Source organism: Hypanus sabinus, chromosome 2 (genome assembly GCF_030144855.1).
Source record: "Hypanus sabinus isolate sHypSab1 chromosome 2, sHypSab1.hap1, whole genome shotgun sequence".
Taxonomy (NCBI): Eukaryota; Metazoa; Chordata; class Chondrichthyes; order Myliobatiformes; family Dasyatidae; genus Hypanus; species Hypanus sabinus.
Genome location: NC_082707.1, coordinates 46476298 through 46494081, shown reverse-complemented (window position 1 = coordinate 46494081; position 17784 = coordinate 46476298). Strand labels below are relative to the sequence as shown.

The 17784-nt window shown below is 39.9% G+C and overlaps 1 long non-coding RNA gene across 1 annotated transcript; it reads right to left on the bottom strand.

The window, feature by feature from the left end:
• Positions 1–59: 59 nt before the first annotated feature.
• On the bottom strand, positions 60–16775 carry LOC132404650 (uncharacterized). Its single transcript, XR_009515637.1, has 3 exons — positions 16644–16775; positions 13558–13674; positions 60–318 (listed from the first exon to the last, which is right to left on the bottom strand). It is a non-coding gene; the product is annotated as an uncharacterized LOC132404650 (long non-coding RNA).
• Positions 16776–17784: the final 1009 nt, after the last annotated feature.

Below are 17784 nucleotides of genomic sequence, written 5' to 3'. Positions count from 1 at the left end.
TGGGTTAACATTTTATGACAAAGAACAGATTAAAAGACCAAGAGAACAGAGTGGGAGTATATTAAATTTTTTAAAATGTAAATGCTGGAAATCTAAAATACAAATGGAAAATGCTGAAAGTACCCAAGCAGGCCAGCCAAAGTAAACTGCTTCTTTTGTGCACATGGCTTCCTTCCCAGTGCCAGGATAGATTGCTGATCAGTTCATCCAGTGGCCTACCTCTCAGGCTGAGGGGCCTGCTACATGTCATGGGCACCACACACGCGGCTGGCCCAGTATGTGTCTTGGACACCTTTCTTTCTCTCCTTCTGGCAACCCCTGTACAAAGACCAAAAATTTAATATTTCAGGTTGAATATTTCAGGTTGAAAACTGTGAAGGAGGGAAAATATGCTTCTTTGGGGTATACAAAGGATGCTTTGAGAATGCAGACCATTTTAGAAATGGAAGTAATAGAAGTGGGTTAATTCTACGATCAAAAGAGTGAAGCACACTATATTTTTTTCAGAGTAACACACACAAAATACTGGAGGAACTCAGCAGGCTAGGGAGCGTCCGTGGAAAAGAGGAACAATCCACATCTTGGGCTGGGATCTTTCATCAGTTGACTGGTTCCTCTTCTCCATAGACGCTGCCTGGCCTGCTGAGCTCCCGCAGCATCCCGTGCATGCTGCTTTCGATTTCCAGCATCTGCAGATTTTCTCATGTTTGCGATATATTATTTTCAAAATAGGAGAGTATGATTATTTTTCAGAGTAAGGTACAAAAAAAGAGATATTTTTAAACAAAATAGTTATTAGAAACTGTCCAGAGAACAGTAACCATAGAAACTACCTGACACTGTCATTAGCTAGCTAATCTATTACAACATTGCATATTGTAGGTTGATCTTGATCTTGACTTTATGTAAAAAGTGTGACAGTAAATCAAAAATTGCATGAAAAAGAAAAAAATATATATTTTTATTTCTATTGGGTTTTTTCTTGAAGACACAACTAAGTGGGATCTTCAGAAGAGTCGGAATTTGTGGAAGAATTGAAGCTGTGCAGGGAGGTGTGGGGAAGAAATGGGTGAGGAAGTAGGGATTTTGTGAGAGCTGAAAGAAGTTGGTGAAGGAGAATGGAGGAGTGGAGAGTGGGATAAAGTCAGGAAAGAATCCCGATGAAGGGCACACATCGCCACAATTTTGAAGAAAGCGGCAAACAGGAAGAAGACAGAAGGAACTTTCCAAATCAAGTTGGACAAAGAAGTTTCTCGGTAGAATGAGGATGAGAATATAGCAGAAATTTGAGGTAATCCGTTTCAATACAGAAAAAAAACCAAAATGCAGAATAATTTTAAACTGTGAGATTCAACGGTGCTCATAGTCACCTAGATGTCCTTGTACTTGAATCATATGCAGGTACAGAAGCAATTAGGAAGGCAAATGACATGTAAACCTCAGGCAAGGAGATCTGAGTACAAGAATGCCTGGGGAGGCAGGAATTTCAAATGAGAGTGAACAGTTTGGGATGCTCTTGCTTGAGTTGAAACAAAATGTTCAACATTTTGATAAGGCTTCACGGGGCTCCTCATTGAATAAAAAACTGTGGAGATCTAATCTGCTGGATTATCTACCGTTTTTCTCTATCACCTCATTCAACTAGTAAAAATCATCAGGGAGAGGTGAGTGCAAACCTTTAGTTAGGACAGGTCAATGGCCACAGTTGTAATATAAAATCACCACTTTAGATAGAGAAAGGAAAATTGGTGGGATGGCAATAGTTAAAGAATATTGTGAATTCTAGATATTCTTTCTAGCATAGTTGTTTAGTTTACAGAAGCCTTTCCTCCTAATTTGGAGTCATGAGTTCAAATCCGGCTACAGTAACAAGTGAGAGGAAGTTAAGCAAATCTGGAATAATTGGGAGAAGGAGGGAGAATAGGGCTGAGAGGGAAAATAAATTAGCCATGATTGAATGGCAGAGCAGACTCAATGGGCTGGCTGGCCTAGTTCTGCTCCAATGTCTTATGGTCTTATAAAAGCTGGTATCATTGATGATGAGCATGATGCCACTGAATTGATGGAAAGACCCATCTGGTCCACTAAACGTCTGAGAAGGAGGTCTACTTTCTTCACGTGACCTGCTCTGTATGGCCCCATGCCTGTGGCAATACGATTGACCAACTACTGCCCTAATTGAAAACGGAGACTAGATGCCAGCCTAGCTCATGATGCTCACATTCTGTATATGAGTTCAAAATGATTCCAAATGAGACCATTACATAACTTTAAAACACTCCATTAGCTTCAAATGGGGCATGAAAGCGACTGGTCTGAGAAGCTAAAGCCAGTACATATGGCAATATCTCTGATGAGAGGCTGTTCCCTTTATTATGGATGAATCGTTTTCTGATGGGAACTCAGTGCTGTTTGCATGAATTCTGAAGCATGCATAATTGCCCTGAAAATTGGTAGTGTGAAAAAAAACTACATTACATAATTGCAATATCTGCCAAAGAACATTTTGACAATATCCAATAGTCAGCACAGCGGAGTTAGGAGCATAGTTTCACTTTTTGACAGCATTAAACAATGAAAATAAAATCATACATTCATAATTCAACTGAGACTGCGATTTTATGGTAAGATATTTAGTTCTTCCTTAATGAAGCAATGATAAAGTTGGCAAGATACCAGGTCAGTTGTAGCTCTAAAAGGGTTCAGATTACAGCCATTTCTACACAACATTGAGATTCAAAGTTTTATGGCCATCTGGTCCAAAATTCTTGTGCCATGACAGTCTGCAATACTAAGCTGCCTATATTAGATCAACAAAGAGCAAGTTTCATATTGTCAATATCTCTGTTTCCTACAATCTCTTTGTTAAATGAAGCAACCATTTCTCTCCAAAGAAGTCACCTCTTCCTTCCACAGCCCTTTTCCACTGAACTGCTCACCACCTAACTTTACAACTCATCCCACACTCTCTACTGAAATATCTTCTCCGTATCTTCAATTATCACTTTTTTCAGTACAACAAAAATAGCCTTGAATGCTACTGTTCACTTCCGATCTCTGTTTGTAGATGTGTATCAAAATCTTCCCACAATCTGGCTTCGGCTCCACCAAAGGAAAGATCAAAGCCATGTGTCAAATAAATGAACCCTATCTCAGTCTTCTTGACCTGTTTGATTGAGGGTACCATTGGCTTCCAGTGCAACTGCACTATGGTGTAATTAAGTGATTGCACTTGCCTGATCCCAATTTCAGTTATCCAATCATTGCTGAAGAACCGCTGACTTCATGCACTCATGCTAGTATTTCTTCAATGATCTATCGTTGGCCTTAAGCCATTTTTATCCAGATGCCGATGCATGGCAACACTATCCTTACTAGGCAATTTAGTCTATCAAATCCATGCATTCCTAATGCAGCAATTCCATCAACCCCATGTCTCAACTCCTTTGTTCTCTGTAGTCTGGCAACAGATGGTCTCATTCATGTGACCATCAAATTCCTTTTGATTCAGTTGCCACTTATCTGCACTATGGTTTAATTTACAGGAGTCAAGTAATGGACCAGCTCAACTTTGGGCCATAGGATGAAAGAAGAACACCCCAGTGGTCTCGAGTAGAATGCAAAAACTTCACACTGTCAACACTCAGTCAGGATCGAACCTGGCTCCCAGGAGTTGTGAGATACCAGTATTGACTGCTGTGTGGCCATGGAGCCCTTTGTGAAAGTACAGGGTCAATTTCCATGTGCCCTCTGATGGCATAGAGCTCTACTTCATCTTGCTTGCTCCTTCTGATGTTTCCAAATCATTAGATGATTTACTCCTCATCAGAAACACTTTTTTTAAACAGCCACTAACTCCAGCCTTCCCACTGGACACTATAGGACTAAACCAGACATACGGTATAAATATTTGTGCCTCAAGTTGATCTTCGGAGCATTTATGCACAGCACCACTAACATTACCCAATTCTAAATGCGTAATACAAGAGTAGACCAAACCCAGTGCTGCAGCAGTTCATAGATAATTGAAACCTTATCCAAGACCTTTTTAAACACTAGAGCTGCAGTCTACTATTAAACACGTTTCTTGTTTTCTATAAACATGATTTGAAAGCTCAGCAAATTCACAACTGGCTACTTCATACAATCGCCATGGTTGTGATTCTACTGCATATTGGCTTCCAGTTAAGCAACACAATGGCTTTAATATTATTTTCTTTTATATCGCTATTTAAATATGGAATATCCTACCTAATTCTCTCAGCAATCTCATTTCTCTCTTTTACCTTCAGATACTTCTGCCTCTGATGAAGGTTTTGATCATATTATCATGAAACTCAGCATTAGCATCTGTTTGATAACTCTATTACAATGTAATACTATACTAAAGAACTAGGAGAAATGGAAATTACTATTGTTATTGTTTTGTACCCTACTAGACCGAGTCTGCCCAGCTTCATTTACAGTCCAGCCACTGCATTAGAAAGCAAAGACTTATATTCCATTATTCAAGTTCTGATCTCAGAGTTAAGGACAGTCTAATAAACTACAAAGACATTCTTCTTCTAGTTTAGTTGGATACAAGAGGCTGTAAAAACAATAGCAAATGGAGAGTGAGTTAAAACTTTATTTTATTTCTACTTCCTCAACAAGTGTAGTTTTAAAAAAACATCCACTGTTTGACAAAAAAGGGAAATTAAATTCTAAATGTTTTGACATCTCTATTAAGAAGTAGCATTTTCTATCATATTGCACACTATTTCATTTCCATGGGCTTCAATAGAGGAAAATGACTATTATCGAGATTCTTCAGTGGCATTTTTGATTTTGCAGCTCAGTTAAAAGTCACAAGTGGGTATCTTAATTGGGACCTCTATTAAATTAAAACATTTGGTGAAACTCTCAGCAGTCTGGAATTCATGCTCATTTTAATGCAATATGCATAAGGCTGAGAAATTAATTGAATACAATCAGCAAAATTTACTAAAATGTTATAAGTGGCGTGCAGGTGCACCTCGTTTATAGGCAGACCTTTTGCTACTTCTTTTGCTGTCCATTTGAGAACTGTAAATTTGAAGGCTCTATTTTTACATGCTAAAGCAAGAAATGCAATGTACTGCTTCTTACTCAGTTTTCAGTAAATTTGGTTTTCACTCATTGGTCATTTTGTACACCATTAATATTTACATTGCATTTAGAAACATTATTCAAAATCAGAAAAGTTAGTTACATCTTTGAAAAATAATCCAGATAATTTACTACATATTGGTTTGGAGAAGAACTACATTTATTATTTAAAATGATGAGCAGGAACACTTACAAATGAAAATTGCTTTTACTTGGACTTCATTATAACTTTGAAATCGTGCTGTCTCTCTGTGTAAAGAGCTTCTGGTATTTATATCAAATGGGACTAAAGAACGGTAGAAGTAATCATATGAGGTAAGAGTCTAATTCTTATTTCAAAGATCCTTCAACATTTCCAAAAATGAGATTAATAATTTTTCAGGACAACATTTTTTAATTTAAATAAAGCTATTTCAGATCAAATGTGTTCAATATATGCAGACAATACACAGTGACTGAGAGCAATTTTAGAGGACCAATTCAGGGATTTAGCAGGCCAATTTGTGTTTTCTTTAAATTTTCTATGAATTGCAATAGCACCTTTATCATGCCATACTTCTAATTATATTTGAGGGAACTCATTTAGTGTGACATATTTTCTGTATTAGTCAACAATATCAGTACTTGGAAAGGACAGAGGAAACAAGCAATGTTAAAATAACAAGGATTTATAAGAATGGATACAGTATCCATTGATCCATTGAGAATGATCCAGCACAGGAAAAGTTTATTCAATACCTAATGGCTGGGCTAATTCTTTTGAAGGAGCTACTAATTAGTCCCACTCCCGTACTTGAACATAGAAACCTACACCCCAGGCCCTTTGGCAAACCATGTAACCTGATGCACCATTAATAACTCTCTGAGACGTGAGGCGAGATATAGGTTTTTATTGGCTGGAAGAAAGAACAAGCAGCAATTGACCACCACACTACATCCTGGAGACTGAGGCCAGGGCTGTGTCTCCAATTGCCTTTATACCGGGGTCCATGGGAGCAGCCACGGTCAGTGGGAGGATCCACAGTAGCAGTCAGTGGGGGGGGGGGGGGCCTGTCCAGACAGGTATATGTAGTTCACCACATAACCTACTCTAGAAACTGCCTAGATTTACCCTACTGCATAGCCCTCTATTTTTCTAAGCTCCTATCTAAGAGGCTCTTAAAAGATCCTATTGTATCTGCCTCTACCATGCACCCATCACTTTCTGGGTGAAAATCTAACACCATCATCCCTCTGTAGCTCCTCGTGTTAGCCATTTCAGGTCACCTCTCATCCTTCGGCACTCAAAGGAGAAAAGTTTGAAGGAAGAAAATTGCTTTCTTTGAATATTAATCTTGTTCCACTTAGTAGGTACTATTGAACGTGGTTCTATTGCCCATCAGGTGCAGTGTATTCCAAATCACATAATTTAACTGTATGAAATAACTCAGTGTATTCCCTCTGCTTCTATTGCTAAATACTCCAAATCTGTGGCCAACTATTAACAACCCCTTTTCATTCTTTCTACCTAAATGAATCATTACTTCAGTCTTTGTGTGAAATGATATCTGCCATGAACCTGCCTGTTTCACCAATCTGTCAAATGTTGGTCCGTTGCTCTGTCTGTGCACAGGCCTGATGGCCTCCCTACATACACTCAGAAGACTCACAAAAAATGCAGAATTGCAGTACCAATACATTAGGAATCCAACTGTATTTTGTAATCAAGCTTTTGATAAAATTTCACTGCTTACAGTGTACTGAACTGAAAACTACATTAGGATTGTCTTTCAAGTAGGAGCAGAAAACCACGGATTAAAACTTTTGCAGGGAATTGCAGTCATGATCTATGAGCACACTGAGTGCAGTGACTCAAATAGTGCATGATGCTGATTTGCACAAAACTGCATACAAGGTTTCCAAGAACACTAAACAGGACTCAACATAAAATTAGGACAAAGGCTCTCGGCCCAAAACATCAACTGTACTTCTCCCTATAGATACTGCCTGGCCTGCTGCGTTCCACCAGAATTTTGTGAGTGTTGCTAAAATTAGGGCCTGCTTTGGTTTGAGGACTTTTGGGCCTTCATCAGTTCGAGGTATTCATCTTTTACTAGGTAGATATCTTTTTTATCTTTCTAACAATGCTGCTCGCATCCCTCTCTGGCCATGTCTTCAATTACTCCTCACAAACTACAGCCCTACCGATCAGTCATCGAACTAACCCCAATCAGCAGTTTGAATTTCACCCTTCCTCTGCTCTGCCATACTTTTGATTCCATTCTGCTCCTGATCCTCTTTCCAACCTCCTTCAGACAATTTGCATTCTAATTATTTCTTTTCTACTGTGTCTTCATAAATCTTCTTTCCAACCGCCACCCAGCATTAATTCTCTCCAAGTCCACCCACCTCCTTCTGAAAATCTAGGCAGCTCATTCTCACGGCAGCCTGCACTCTGCAAAGACAGAAGATTATAGAAGAAAGACCAGCTGCAACAATGCCCTGGGCTTGACTGATAATAAAATATACAATAGGAGTAATCTCCTGCATTGGACTGAGTAAAAAAATACCACAAGACAAATTTCAAAGGGCATTCCTGTACATTCCAGCTTACTGGTTGTGAGGCGGAGATTTCTATATCTGCAGCTTAAAAGAAGGCTTTCTGTCTGTATCAAAATGTGTTGTCATAGAGTCATACTGCACAGAGACACAGCACAGGCCTTTTGACCCACTATGTACGTGCCAGCCACTTACACTAATTCTACATGAATTTCATTGTCCCTACATTCTGTCAACCCTCCCAGATTCATCAAGGAGTCATAAAGCAATAAAAACAGGCCCTTGGCCCATTCAGTCCAATGCAACCTCCCTACTTTACGCCAATCCCATCTTATTCTCCCTGCATTCCCATCAACACTTCCAAGATACTGCCACATTTAAGGGAAACTTGCAGTGACAAATTAACTAACTGACCGCCAATGGATGTGGGAGTAAACTGGAGCCTGCGGAGGAAACCCACACGGTCACACAGGGAGTGTGCCGACTGCACATAGAGAGCCTCCAGAACCAAAGCAATGAGCCCAGGGCTCTGTCTCTGTAAGGTAGCAGCTCTACAAGTGGCGACACTTGTTTAAAATATTTCTGCTCCTCCTGCACCACTCCACCCCACCCCCACCCCCCACTACCAACAGATGTAAGAGGAGGATGCTGCTTGATCATGCAAACAGCACTCTCCTCCAACAGAAAAAGAATGACAATCTTCCTCAGCAGCGCTGGCAACATCCAAACAGGAAACCAATTGCGAGCAGTTTGGCAGCTTGTGGCAAGATGTAGCAGGTACATCAATACACACAGCAATGCCAAGGCTGAAAGTGAGCAAGATGTTGAAACCTCATCAGATTACCCCAGTGAAGGCCTCCAGTAATTTCCTTACAGTAACAGCTTGAAAGAATTGCACACACCACAGCAAGGGATAATGATCAGGACACACATTATTTTCTAGTCTGCTGAATGATCACCATGTACTAACATTCTGCAGCAATGCGGTTTTGATTTATATTTGTTCAGTAAATGTATTTATTAAACAGAGGTACTTCAAAACACACATAGCATGCTCACAACGTTCAGCAGAACAACACACAGCCAAGCTACAACTAAACAAACCCTTTTCTCCACCCACCCACACAGGGACTGGAATCCAACCCCAGCTCAGACCATCTTTGGGACTTCGACCTCCAGACCAGGGCCAATTAGATTTCTTAGAGTTACAAATGCAAAGGAGTTCCCTCCAAAAAAATACCACTCCATTTCAGTTGTGCTGTGTATTACATGGAAACGAAGGCGGCTAGCTTATTCACAGCTTAAGCTTTGTTTGCAATAAACAAGTAGTTCTGGCTTCTCACATTACTGCAAGGCTCTATTTTAATGAAAATTACTTAATTCCACACAGTATAAAAGATGTCAGATTGTCCTAAAGCTGCTCTTTTATTGATTTTCTTTGTGATTGACTTGCTAGCTGAATATGACATACTTCAAACACTGCCTGACCATCATTAAATATTTTGGCCACAAGTTTTTCCTGTTACGGGTATCGGCTCCCATACATGTTGGTTGATGAGTTCCATCTTTTAAGACCTGTGCTTTATGTAATGTTTGTATTTTTGAACTGTTGGTCATGTGAACATGACACAAGCTTTGCCACACAGTAGGATGTATCTCTCAGGTGGCTGGGATTGGGTGTTTCATCAAGTAACCAGGTATTCCTATTTGTACCTTGACTAGAATTGCCTTCATATTTTGCACATATGCTTTGCTGAGAATCTCAGCATCCATGATGACACAATCAAAATAGTCCAAAACCAAATATAAAAATGATTTTCTGATCAGACAATGATTATGGATGGTCCATCTCTGTAGGATGCACACTGTGAAATGTGGCTGTGTTCATATAACAATTGAAGACAATATGAAGTAAATAATTGAGAGTCATTGGGAAAACAATACGAGGGGTGATTAATAAGTTTGTGGCCTAAGGTAGAACGAGATGAGTTATTAACTTCAAACTTTCTGCATTATCACGTAAAGAATTGAACTGCACGTGCATGTAACGAGAGCGTCTTGGACCTGCAGGTGGTCCACAGCAGGGGTGATTGATAGGTTCGTGGCCTATGGTAGAAGGAGATGAGTTATATAGCTCTCATTACATGCACGTACAGTTCAACTTTTTGAGTGAAAATGCAGGAAGTTTGAAGTTAATAACATCGCCATCTAACTTAGGCCACAAACTTATCAATCACCCATGCTGTGGACCACTTCTGGAGGTCCAAGACGCCAACTTCTACAAAGAAGGGATCTGTATGCTCCATGACCGCTGGACTAAGTGTGTAAACGTAGGAAAAATAAAAATGCTAGGTTTTCTAAAATTGACTTCTTCTACCTTAGGCCACAAACTTATCAATCACCCCTCACATTCACTGATGCTTGTCATGCATTAAAACAACTTTTAAATTTCAAATAAAATCCTTGGGGATAGAATTTATGACCACTTGGAAAAACATGGCCTAATTAGGAAGAGTCAATATGGCTTTGTATCTTACTAACACGAGAATATCTGCAGATGCTGAAAATCCAAAGCAATGTACACAAAATGCTGGAGGTAATTTTTTGTGTGTGTTCCTTTGTGTCTTACTAACTCGGACTGAGTTTTTTGATGAGGTGATGAGGTTGATTGATACAGGTAGAGCTGTAGATGTTGTCAGCATGAACTTTAGTAAGGCGTTTGACAAGTCCCTCATGGAAGTCTAACACAGAAGATTAAGATGCACGGGATCAGTGGTGAATTGGCCATTAGATTCAGAACTGGCTTGCCCATAGAAGTCGAAGGGACTTATTCTACGTGGTGGTCCATAATCAGTGATGTTCCACAAGGATTTGTACTGGGAGCTCAGCTGTTTGTAATATATATAATTGGCATGGATGAGTAAGCAAGTTTGCAAATGATACAGAGATTGTTGGTGTTGTAGATAGCATAGAAGACTGGCAAAGAATGCAATGGGATATAGATCTGTGCAGATATTGGGGAGAAATGGCAAAATGTGAAGCATTGCACCATGGTAGGTCAAACTTAAAGAGACAATACACCATTAAAGTCAAGACCCTTAACAGTGCTGATGAGCAGAAGGATCTTGGGATCCAAGCTTATAGACAATAGACAATAGGCGCAGAAGTAGACCATTTGGCCCCTCGAGTCTGCACCGCCATTCTGAGATCATGGCTGATCATTCACTATCAATACCCAGAACCTGCCTTGTCCCCATATCCCTTGATTCCCCTATCCACCAGATATCTATCTAGCTCCTTCTTGAAAGCATCTAGAGAATTGGCCTCCACCGTCTACCGAGGCAGTGCATTCCACACCTCCACAACTCTCTGGGAGAAGAAGTTTTTCCTCATAGCTTATAGCTTCCCTGAAAGTGGCTACACAAGTTAATGGGTTGGTTAAGAAGGCATATGGCATGCTTGCCTTTATTAGTCGAGGCACTGAGTTCAAAAGTCAGGAAGTAATGTTCCAGCTTTATAAAATTCCAGTTTGGCGGCAAATGGAGTATTGTGTACAGTTCTGGTCTCCCCATTATAGGAAGGATGTCAAGGCTTGGAGAGGGTGCAGAAGACGTTTATGAGGGTGTTGCCTGGTTTTGAGGGCCTATGCTATAATGAGTGGCTGGACAAACTTGGGTTGTTTTCTCTGGAGCAGCGGAGGCTGAGGGAAGATCTGATAGAGATGTACGAGATTACAAGAGGCATAGATAGAGATGACAGACAGTATCTTTTCCCAGGGTTGAAAGTCAATACCAGAGGGCATGTATTTAAAGTGAGTGGGGTTAAGTTGAAAGGAGATGTGAGGGGCACGTGTTTTACATCGAGACTGGTGGGTGCCTGGAATGCACTGCCTGGGGTGGTGGTACAGGCAGATACATTAAGGACTTCTAAGAGATATTCAGATAGGCACATGAATATGATGAATTTGGAAGGATATGGACATTGTATAGACAGAGGGAATTAGTTTAATTAGCCTTTTGATTGCTAATTTTTGGTTTGGCTCAACATTTTGGGCCTAAGGTAAAATGATTTAGAAGTTACTATATCATCTAAGGCTCCAAGCCATAAGACCTTAAGACATAGGAGCAGAATGAGGCCATTTAGTACAACAAGACTGCTCCGCTATTTCATCGAGCCCGATCCATTTTTCCTCGCAGCTCCAATCGTTTGCCTTCTCCCCGTATCGCTTCATGCCCTGACCAATCAATAATCTCTCAACCTCTGCCTTACATATACATAAAGACTCGGCCTCCACAGCCGCCTGTAGCAACAGCTTTCATAGATTCACCACTCTCTGGCGAAAGAAATTCCTACTCATTTCCATTCTAAAAGGACACCCTCTATTCTGAGGCCGAGTCCTCTCATCCTATACTCTCCCACCACAAGAAACATCCTCTCCACATCAACTCTATTGAGGACTTTGAATATTCAATAGATTTCAATTAGATAATCCATCATTTCTTCTGAATTCTAGTGAATAAAGGCCTAGAGCCATCAACGACTCTTCATATGACAAGCCGTTCAATCCCTGGAATCATTTTTGTGAACCTCCTTTGAACCCTCTCCAGTGTCAGTACATCCTTTCTAAGATGAAGGGTCAAAAACTGCTCACAATACTCCAATTGAAGCTTCACCAGTGCTTTATAACGCCTCAACATTACATCCTTGCTTTTATATTCTAGCTCTCTTGAAATGAATGCCAACATCACATTTGCCTTCCTCACCACTGACTCAACCTGCAAATTAACCATTAGGGAATCCTGCACAAGGACTCAAAGTCTCTTTGCACCTCAGATTTTTGAATTTGCTCTCCATTTAGAAAATAGTATTGCTTTTATTTCTACTACTAAAAGTATATGACCATACACTTCCTAACACTGTATTCCATCTGCCACTTATTGTCCATTCTCTCAACCTGCCTAAGTCCATCTGTAGCCTCTCTGCAGCCAACCAGCAGCCAGCAGCCAGCCAGAAAAGGCTCCATTTATTCCCACTCTTTGCCTCCTGCCAATCAGCCACTTCTTTATCCATGCCTTATCTTTCCAGTAATACCATGGGCTCATGTTTAGCAGCCTTGTATATGGCACCTTGTCAAAGGCCTTCTAAAAATCCAATTACACAACATCACTGATCATCCCTTGTCTATTCTCTTCAAAGAATTCCAACAGATTTGTCAGGCAAGATTTCCCTTGAGGAAACCATGCAGAATGTGACTTATTTTATCATGCGCCCCTAAGTACCATGAAATCACATCCTTAACAATCGACTACAATGTCTTCCCAACCACTGAGGTCAGATTAACTGACCTGTAATTTCCTTTCTTCTGCTTCTCTCCATTCTTGAAGAGTGGAGTGACATTTGCAATTTTTCAGTCTTTCAGAACCATTCCAGGATCTAGTGATTCTTGAAAGATCATTACTAATGCCTCCACAATCTCATCTTTTTCAGAACCCTGGAGTGTACACCAGCTGGTCCAGGTGACTTATTTACTTCAGACCTTTCAGTTTCCCAAGAACCTTCTCTCTAGTTATGGCAGCTTCACACGCTTCATAACTCCTGACACTCTGGAAAGCTTCTACCAACACTGCTAGTGTCTTCCACAGTGAAGACTGATGCAAAATACTTATTCAGTTCATCTGCCGTTTCCTTGTTCCCCCATTACTACCTCTCCAGCATCATTTTCCAGCAGTCCGATATCCATTCTCACCTTTTTACACTTTATATATCTAAAGAAACTTTTGGTATCCTCTTTAATATTGTTGGCTAGCTTTGATACAGCAACAAATGTTCGAATCAGTAAAATGAGCAATGAAATTACCATTTGGTGCAGAAACAATTTTGGCTTACCAGTACCTTCGGAGAAGGAAATCTGTCATCTTTGCCATATGGATGTTTCCAGACCCACCAGTTTGAGTACTTCCTCACTTCAGGGATGGACAATCCATATCCATATGCATGAAACATCCATATCTTATAAGGGAATTAATTAAAATTATAATAATTGCACAAGAGGGGAGGTTTAAACAAAGATGATTAAGTGCAAGGAACTTATTTCAGGTGGTGCTTATGAGATGTCGCAATATCCTCTGATCACATGACTATATAAATCTACACAAAGAGACAACAATGTTATTGTTTTATAAGGATGCGTGTAATTACAGATGCCATCAAAGATGTTATAAAACCTTCTGGCAATGTCATCTATGGAATGCAACTCAAACCAGTGAATAGTGTTGTGTTGGTAGCTTGGAGTTTTCAATAATTACTTTTGACAGTTAATAGAGAAATGCAATATTTTCATTTCTTTTATTTCTGTAAATTATTGTTATATGACATTTTTATTTCAAATGTAAATTTGTGCACTGTGTAGACTTACAGAGATGACATCATCTTTCGAATTTTGCTGGTGGGATGAGATGGTGAGGGGGATACAGACAAAACAATAGGACAAGTCGTGTGGGTTGAGTGGCCTAGTTCAGTGCCATTCTACTTACTTCCATCAAAAGGATTAAAGCATGGTCAAATACATTGCTTAACTCTGTAAGTTCTGTTAAATTTTAAACAATACTTCTAAAGTTGATTTCTGAATTTGCTTTATATGCTGTGAAGTTTAATACATGGATGTTTATTTGACTTAGTTTTACTTCTTGCATATTTATGATGTTCATAAGTGCCTCTTTGTGAAAACAGCTTACCAGTCAAACAGGAAATTCATCAGCACACTCCAATGGCCTGAATGATTTTACTTAGAACCATGCATGGTTTTCTTAATGTTTTTTTAAGAAAACTGCCAAATACATATTTTTCTAACCTGCACAATGGCTTTATGATCTATCCCAATGTTTATTATTTTATAGAAGTAAACTGAACAGAAAGAATTTTCCCTTTTTATTAGTGCTAAAATAAGCCCATCATATTATGTCTATAAGGATTATTATTTTCAATAAGTATGTTAGAACAGCAAATTTGCAAATGCTCTCAAAATAGATGGCTATATCACAAACAGGAACATGTTTCAGAAAGCTGCCAATCATATGTTAAGTATAATCTGAAGAGATATAAATTTACTATCTGGATACCTACTGCCCCCAAGAATTCATCCAAAACAATAGGTACTGTAGAATGCCCATGTCAGTGTTTGATCTGTTGTTGAATAACAAATATTTGAACACTATTTACAAGACTTGGCTCATTCGATGTTGTTATACTAACTACTCATTACATCCATCCTTTAATGCTCCTGCTAAATGCTATCCATCCTTATTCATACAGTTTCCTAAAAAAAACCATCAAAATTCTGTCATAATAGTTTCATGTCGTGACTTTGGAAGGGCATGGTTGGAACTTCTAAACACATCTTGTTTACATGATTTTCACCAAATTCCCCAGATTTCCTTTCACAATCACTCTGGGAGTTTAGAAGTATCCTGAAAGGATTGGTAGCTCACTAAGTATAGTGAAAACTTTATTTTTATGTCGTGTTTTATATACGAAAAGGCACTACCTTACAGTTTTACCATGCTTAGTGAAAATAAATATTCTTTAGTCATACTCTGCCCACTGAATGCCTTCATTGTTCTATCAAACTCTTTGACAGAAGGATAAAAACCTTTGAATGTCTGATGTTGGCTACCTTAGGTCCATTACTGGTTCTCTTCTTGACCTACTATAGGTTGCCTTTAGAGCAAATCGCTCAGCTGAGGATGCAGTTAACTTGTGCCTTCGTACATTCTTCAGCATTTGGACTCCCCCAACACCCATGTGAGGATCTTGTTTGTGGATTTTAGCTCCACCTTCAATACTATGGTTCTAGAGTTGCTCCACACCAAACTAACCCAGTTACCTCTACCTTACAGTATCTGTCAATGGATTACGAACTTCCTGACAGGAAGAAAGCAGTTTGTAAGGCTGAGCTCCTAAATGTCCGATCCAATGTCTATAAGCAGAGGCTCTCCCCTGGGCTGAGTTCTGTCATTCCTCCTGTTCTCACTTCTATATGTGACTGTACTTCCACAGGCAAATCTATTAAACTCCTAAAGTTTGTGGATGACACTACTGTAGTTGGTCTCATCTCTAATAATGAGTGACTTGCCATTAAACAGAGGTAGAGTGTCTTGCAGCCTGGTGTGCTCATAACGACTTGGAGTTTAATGCTATCAAGACAGTGGAAATGAGGACTGACTTCAAATGACAACCTCTTATCTGCCACCCTCACTTGCAAATTAATGCTCAGGCTGTGTCAGTAGTTGAGTCATTCAAATTCCTGGGGACTATCATTACCAATACATTGAAGTGGGACAAGTACGCTATGCTCATTACTAGGAAAGCCCAGAAGAGATCATTCTCCCTACGCAAGCTTAGGAAACTTAACATCTCAGAGTGTATTCTGATGAATTTAAACTCGGTCATCATTGAGAGAGTTGTGACTAACTCTATCACTATTTGGTTTCCGGCTGTCCCATCCCTCTCCAAGTCCCGGTTGCAGTCCACTCAGAGAAGAAGACCATCGGCTATCATTTTCCAATATTAAAATACCTGCTTGTTGGCAGAGCGAAGAAAGAGAGTTGGAAAAACTACTGCTGACTCCACCCACCTTAGCAGTCACCTATCGCCAAATTGCCAACAGGAAATGCTACAGATACATCACCACCAGGACTACACATCATCTCCAAAGCTTCTTTCCTGTAGCTATCCAAAGGCAACATCCCCAAGACAGGTCACAAAGCAATTCCTTTCACTTCTTTTACAGCTTCTTTTCATGTTTGATATGGTTCCACTACTGTTAGAGCCTGTAATCTACATTCTGACTGTATGACTTCGGGCCAAACAGTGTCTGAGAGGATTCCACAAGGCTGCGACCAAAACGCGCGGTATGGAGGTTAGAAAGCCTGGAGATGGTGCGTGGGCTCATGATCAACTCCATTTCTCACTAATCTCACCGATTAAAGTGCCGAGGCGGGTGTTGACCAGACTGTCACTTGCTGCTGCCAGAGAAGGGATCTGTCTGTGTCAGCCTCACCCTTTCTCATTCACTGTGCCTGAGGGGAAGACCTTGCACTCGAGTGATTTCTCTCTCCCTCAACGATGTTGGCAAACAGGGCCAGAGCAAAGTTTAATTGATGCAGATTGTACATTTGGACTCTAATTCAGTTTTTATGATGCGTTCTATGTCTAGTTCTAGTTGCTCTTTTTTTTTGTTACTACTATTAGGCGATTTTTGAATCGTGTGGCCTATAGATAATAAACATTGAGCTGAACTGTGCTGAAATACGCATTTTGTGTTTTATATTCTGTGTTTTAGTTCATAAAACTATAAGAGATAGAAACAGAAATAAGCCATTTGGCCCTTCGAGTCTGCTCTGCCATTTCGTCAAGGCAGATCCAGTTTCCCTCTCAGCCCCAATCTCCTGCCTTCTCCCCGTATCCTTTCATGCTCTGACTAATCAAGAATCTATCAACCTCTGCCTTAAATATACCCCATGACTTGGCCTCCACAGATGCCTGTGGTAACAAATTCCAGAGATTCACCATTCTCTGGCGAAAGAAATCCATCCTCATCTCCATTCTAAATAAACACCCCTCTATTCTGAAGCTGAGTCCTCTGGTCTTAGACTCTCCCACCATAGGAAACATCTTATCCACATCCATTCCATCAAAGCCTGTCAACATTCAGTGCGTCACCCCTCAATCTTCTGAATTCCAATGAGTAGAGGCCCAGAGCCATCATACACTCCTCAAACGACAACCCTTTCAATCATGGAATCATTTTCATAAACCCCTTTTAAACCTTCTCCAATGTCAGCATATCATTTTGTTGATAATGATCGAAAACCACTTAGAATACTCCAAGTGAGTCCTCACCAGGGCTTTATAAAGCCTTAACATTACATCCTTGCTTTTATATACTAGTCTTCTTGAAATGAATGCTAACATCACATTTGCCTTCCCCACCACTGACTCAACTTGCAACTAAACCTTTAGGGAATCCTGTACAAGGACTCCTAAGTCCATCTGTACAGATTTTTGAATTTTCTCTCCATTTAGAGACTAGTTCATGCTTTTATTTCTTCTACCAAAGTG